At 34.3% G+C, this 6369-nt stretch overlaps 1 non-coding gene across 1 annotated transcript; it reads right to left on the bottom strand.

Moving 5' to 3' along the window:
- Positions 1-4487: 4487 nt before the first annotated feature.
- LOC123232603 lies at positions 4488-4638 on the bottom strand. Its single transcript, XR_006505145.1, has one exon. It is a non-coding gene; the product is annotated as a U12 minor spliceosomal RNA (small nuclear RNA).
- Positions 4639-6369: the final 1731 nt, after the last annotated feature.

The following is a 6369-nucleotide window of genomic DNA, read 5'->3' as shown; positions in this document are numbered from 1 at the left end:
ACCAGGAGAACATTGTACACAGTAACAACAATATTATAATGGCGATCAACTCTGAAAGCTACTCTGATCAAAACAATGATCAAAAGAATTCCAAGGGAAGCATGATGAAAAATGCTATTCATTCCCCTGAAAGAAAATTCATGATCACTTAAAGCATACTTAAAGCTTTTTCTTTATATTCTTTTTTGCATATGTTTTCTTTAAAAATGGTTAATATGGAAATAAGTTCTTCATGATTCGATTTATAAATATCATATTGCTTGTCTTCTCAAGGGGTTGGGGAGACATCAGAGGGAGGGAATGAATTTGAAGCTAATTTTTTTTCAATGGAGCACTAAAATGTTTTAAGTTCTATTTGGAAAAAATTAACAAAATAAACAAAAATATAATTAGAATAATATTTTTTTGTTTTTTGCTTTTTGTTTTTATTTAAAACCCTTACCTTCTGTCTTGGAGTCAGGCAGAAGAGTGATAAGAGCTAGGCAATGGGGGTTAAGTGACTTGCCCAGGGTCACATAGATGGGAAGTGGCTGAGGCCGAATTTGAACCTAGGCCTTGCTCTCAATCCACTGAGCTACCCAGTTGCCCCCAAAATAATGCTTTAATTAACATTCATAACCAACTATGTAGAATTAAAACTCCTCAATTTATAGAAAACTAGCAAATATGTCAGAATCATAAACAGAATATTAATGCTATTGTCCTATCTACATTCTAACTCAGAGTTGTCCCAAAATTGCTATTCTTGAGTCTCTAGAACATAACACTACATCTTAGTTCTCTCATTCAGTCATAGGCAAAACAACAATGACTTTATCCATCTGGAAAATCATTTGCTGAAAACTAAATAAATAATAACAGGATGATGCTTTATACCATGCCTACTTCTGAGTTCCTTTAAATAGAAATATAAAAAGAATGAAATGAAAATAATAGTAATAATAAAATCCATTTCTGGGTCTCTGAAGCCAGAAGTTATGTCTACATCTACTCAATGTCATTAAATATCCTTGTCTATTGATAATCAGTATAATTGAGATACTTAAATCTTCCTTGGAGCATTCAGATCTCCAATAAGCTTAGTGAGAATAGGGTCACTATTTCAGAGTCCTAGAATTCCTTTGGATTGTGGTCTTATGGTCCAAAGGTTAGAGAAGGGAACATGCATGACCCAGGCTTTGAGAAGATGAAAAGTGGGCATAAAATTAGTTTTCCCCTTCTCATTCACATGCTGATCTCTTCAGTTACCCTTATAAGAAGAGAGTACAGTATTAGTGTCTTTAGGAATACATTCTTGCATACATGTCTTCCAAATCACTTTATCTAGCTGATTTGCTTAATGATTTCAGTCATCTATTTTCCTCCGTCCACAAAAAAAGGAAAAATGGCTCCGTCTGTCTGACCTCTCATTAAAACATCAAATGCTTGGTTGTCAAATTAATTGCAGCCATTCTGCTCAATGATCAGAAGGTCGAACGTGTTTCAGAGGAAGGCTACTCTGGTTATAGTTTATTGTTCACTGAAAAACCTCCATTTGGTAAGCTGATGAAAATTAATCCCTCTGAGACACCATGACCAGAAAGGTTGAGAAGCAGCATACTATGAATTTTTGTATTTCATTGTTTTCAAAAGCACTTTCCAGGCCACAGGAAGGCAGGAAACCTGAGCTGAAGAATACGTGTATCATTTACTAGCTTTATGACCCAGATCTGATTAATTTAACCATTATGAACTAAGTTGCCTTATTTGAAACATTGTGATAATAACGCTTACACTAATTAATGAACAGGGTTGTTATTAGGGAAACTGAAAAACACTACATGTGTGTCAGTGTGAAGCTAGAATAACTTATGCGTACATTTCATTTCAGTTCGAACCCTCTGGGATTCAGATATTTTATGCCAGCTTCAATTCACTTGATCCTTATAACAGAGGGACTGCTGTATCAGATATCAAACCTATTATAAGAGATCCCTTTTCCAGTTAACCAGTAACCATTGCAAGCTATTACAGGGTCAAGAACTAATAGACTAGTACATAAAAGTTTTAATGAAGAAATCATGAAGCTATAGATCCAAAGGTGGAGGGGATCTCTGGTTTCTTCATTTGGAGATGAGAAACTGAAACCTAGAGACATGAAGTGATTTCTCCTAAGTCACATGGGTAGAAAACATAAATAGGTCCCTGAATACCAAATAAAGTGCTTTTTCCCATTTAACTGTGGTATCTCTCAGGAAAAGTGTCTTTAGTTTTTATTTATTGTGTGTGTGTGTGTGTGTGTGTGTGTGTGTGTGTGTGTGTAAAGCCAGACATATGACTTTCTCAATGTCAAGAACTCCAAAAGGATCACTCCTTGCCCCAAAGAGAAATTTGCCTACAATTTATAGTTACAGCATTTTCTGGATTATTGAAAAATCAAGTGATTAGAATATTTTTCTCTTTTTATTGCTATCACTGGTATTTAGAAAATTGTATAAAATATAAAAGTAGTGTCAATAAGCTTTTATTTTTACCCTTGATCTCACTAGAAAAGTCTCTAATCTTTCTCCATTACAGATATTTGCTTTTGTTTCACCGCAGATGCAACTTACAATATTTAAGTCCATTTATTCCAATTATTTTCAATGTTGTTGACATAAAAGATTGAATTTTGTAAAAAGTTATTTTGATATTATTAATGTAATCTTGGGATTTTATTATTTTTGTTATAGTGTATGTTTGTAGTTTTCTAAATATTGAACCAATGTAGCATTTCTGGTATAAATCCAACCTGATTATTAACATAATCATTTTAAATGAGGCTGTAGCCTCCTTGTTAATATTTTATTCAATATTTTAAAATAAATATCTTTAGATATTTTGCTCTCTAGTAATCTTTCTGTGACCTCTTTATCTGAATTAGGTATCATAATTGTATTTTCTTAAAGAAGTATACCATGTTTCTCTGTTAGTTTCAAACAATTTATGTTAAATTATAGTTGATTTTTAATTGGAATGATCCTGGTTATATCTCCTTTTGGATACTCATTCATGACTTCTTCAATATTTCATTAGGATGTCAGATTATTTAACTTCTACTTCCTCTGTTTTATGGGTGAGTTTATTCCATTCACCTCAATTATTATGATTGATAATTCCACTCTCACTCCATCATATCATCTGATTTTTTTACCTCTTTTTTCACTGTCTTTATTTATAAATAAGACAGTTAACAGGAAAAGAGAAGGAATTGAAAAGCATGAATTAGCTATAATTGAAATAATCTCTTTCTATACCTCTGCCCCTTCTCAGGTCATTAAGCCCAGAAACTCTACCCCAGGAAGTTCCTCCCTTCCTCCTTCCCTTTCTTCCTCCCTCCCTCCCTTCCTTCCTTACTACTTCCTTCCCTCCCTCTCTTCATCTATCCCTCTCTCACTTTTTTCCTTCTTTCCTTATTTCCTTATCCATTTTTTCATAATTTTATTTCTTAATTTATTTCCCTTTTTGTTCACTCATTGAAAGTGAAGATTCTTTTTACTTTTGACCATTTCTTCCCTTTCTACTCTACTCCTTCTTATACCTCTTTTCTCCTTTACTTTCCCTTGTCTCTATTCTTTTTGAATTTAATATATATTTTATACCAAACTCCATCTTAATTTGTGTAAAAGTGAAATCATTCAGTCTCAATCCCTGGATTTCATGTCAGTGTCCTTATGGTCAACTATATATTTAGGCATTTAATAGGTTTTTTTTCTCCTTCTCTTTGCATGTATTTAAATGGGGAGTTTTCTCTGTTTTCTACTGTGACTCTAACAGATTCCAGTGTGATTTGGGATGTGGATGACTCTACTTTGTTCAACTCTGCCTCACTTAAGTCCAATCAAGTGCATGTCTAGATATTACCCATGATTCCATTGGTCCTCTTAAAAATAAAGTATAAACAACAATAATTTAAAGTCCAGAACTCTATCATAATATTCTATCTCTTTTAGTTCAGATACCTTAGTGACACAGGCGTGAATATAGCATCCAAGCTTTGCCATTTGTTATCTATGTGACTTTGGACAAATCACTTCCTTCTCTTCTGACCTTAGTTTCTTCATCTAGAAAATGAGTTTTGGATTAAATAATTCCTTTGTTGCTTCCTACTCTATACCCTTTGATTCCAATATTTGATCAGTCTTTGGTAATAGGCCCGTAAGTGAACAATGGTAAGTACCAACATGGAGATGTGCAAGTGAAAGAATGTATATGGCAGCAATTTGCTTAATGTAGTTAATCTTAATTGACTCTTATCAACAAGAACTTCTAGTTCATAAGTCATGAATTCATTTTTATTCAGCTCAACCAATGCTATTTGAGTATCAGATATGTACAAAGAAGTATGCTAGTCATGACAGTGAGTACAAAGGTGAACAGATCATCCTTAAGTGGTCAGAGGCTGCTCCCCATCTTCCAAAGTAGTGATGCACTTTGTATATACTTTTTTGACTTTAAAGGAGAGCATACCAGCAGATCTCTACACCTAAACATCTCACTAAAGTTGGTTGGTCACTTTAGGGGCAACCTGTGCCCTCTCAAAATTTCTTATCACATTTGAAGTGAGTATTTGGTCATCACTGTGAATCATTATTTTCCTTGCTCATAAATTTAAGGCATCTTTAAGGGGTTTATAATAATAACAATTTACAGTTGTAGAGGTGATGTAGTGAATAGAGAAATCACTTTGGAGTCAGGAAGAGTATCTTCTATGATGGCTAGGCAGCTTATAGGATTAGCTAAAATCCAGATATAACACTTTCTGGCCATGTGATTCTGGAGCAAGTCATTTAATCTCAGCCTTTTTTTTGCTCATCTGTAAAGCGAGGATAATAAAACAACTCCCTTATAGAGTTATTGTAAAAATTGAAAAGGAAACTATGTATAAAGCACTTTCCAAACCTTAGAACACTATAAATGTTAAGTGTCATTATTGTTAATATTTGTAATGCATTTTCACATGCATTTTCTATAATAACTGTGAAGTGGCCTAAGCATTATTCTCTACTTAGAGATGAAGGAACTGAGTGTCAGAGAGACTTGCACAAACATACTGTTGTTAAAGGGCAGAAGTAGGATGTAACCCCAAATATTCTGAATCTAATTCAAGATGTTCTTTATACCATGCCATCAATTTAAAAAATAGCTGAAGGGTGGGATAGAGATGGCTTGCAGTCTACTGGGATATTAAGTGAGAGCTTAGAATTTACTAGTGGGAAAGCTTACGATTTAGGTGGAAGGGAAATTGCAATTTTGTAGAGGATGTTTTAAATCTAATATGCATCCGTTGCCTCTGCCCTGGGTCAGGCCCTTATCGCCACTTACCTGGGCTGTTGTCAACTCCCTCCTCTTATATCTTTTTTTTTTTTAATATCACTGCCAGATTTATCTTATGTATAGATATGCCTTGTCATTCTGCTAAACAACAACAAAAATAATAACAAAAACAACCACCACAACCACAACCAACTTCAATGACTCCTTTTTTCTTCCACAGTAAAGTTAACTATTTTTAGACTGTCATTCATTGTCTGCCTGGAGCTATTTAGTTTTTTCCAGTCTTATATTGTTCGCCCTCCACAGACTCTAGCCAAAATGTGTAGCACTGCCCTTTTAAAGAACCAGTGGATGGACTTTAACTCCCTGTTGCTTTTTGTTAGGTTCTTCATTCCTGGAATACCTTTTTTCTCCATCTTCATTTATTGAACTCCAATCCATCCTTTGGAATACAACTAGACTGTCTTACCCAGAAAGTCTTTCTTGAGGTTCCCAGTGGATAATACTTTTTTCTCTCAGAATTTCTCTAATATTCTCTTTTTTAATGTAATTATCATGTTGTATTGTGCTTTATAAGTATCTGAATTCATTTTATCCCCACTAGACTTCAAACTCTGAGAGCAGAGGCCCTATCTAAACAAAGCTTTGTATGTGCATCATCCTGGTACCATTTTGTCTTGCAAGCAGCAGGTACCTCATAGTGTGGGATGAATTGTTTGGGATTGATGGGGAGGAATTAATTACCTAGTACTCTGAATCTGCAATCTCATAGAATAGGGATTCTTCCCCTTTGTATGTATGTGTATCATGGACCTTTCTGACAGTCTGACAAAGCCAATGGACCCTTTCTCAGAGTGTTGTTTTCAAATGTCTAAAGCAAAGTACGAAGGAAACCAATTATATTGAAGTAACTATTAAAATAATTCACACATGCCAGGTGAACAATCCCTGAAAGAGGTATTATACGATTCTATAGCAAGAGTTTATAATACAGTGATTGGATCAATCCATCACTGAGCATTTATTAAGTTCCACTATATGCCAAGAGCTATTAGTGAGTGTTTAATAAGTGGG

This window comes from Gracilinanus agilis, chromosome 1 (genome assembly GCF_016433145.1).
Source record: "Gracilinanus agilis isolate LMUSP501 chromosome 1, AgileGrace, whole genome shotgun sequence".
Lineage (NCBI taxonomy): Eukaryota > Metazoa > Chordata > Mammalia > Didelphimorphia > Didelphidae > Gracilinanus > Gracilinanus agilis.
This window is presented reverse-complemented; position numbering and strand designations above follow the sequence as displayed.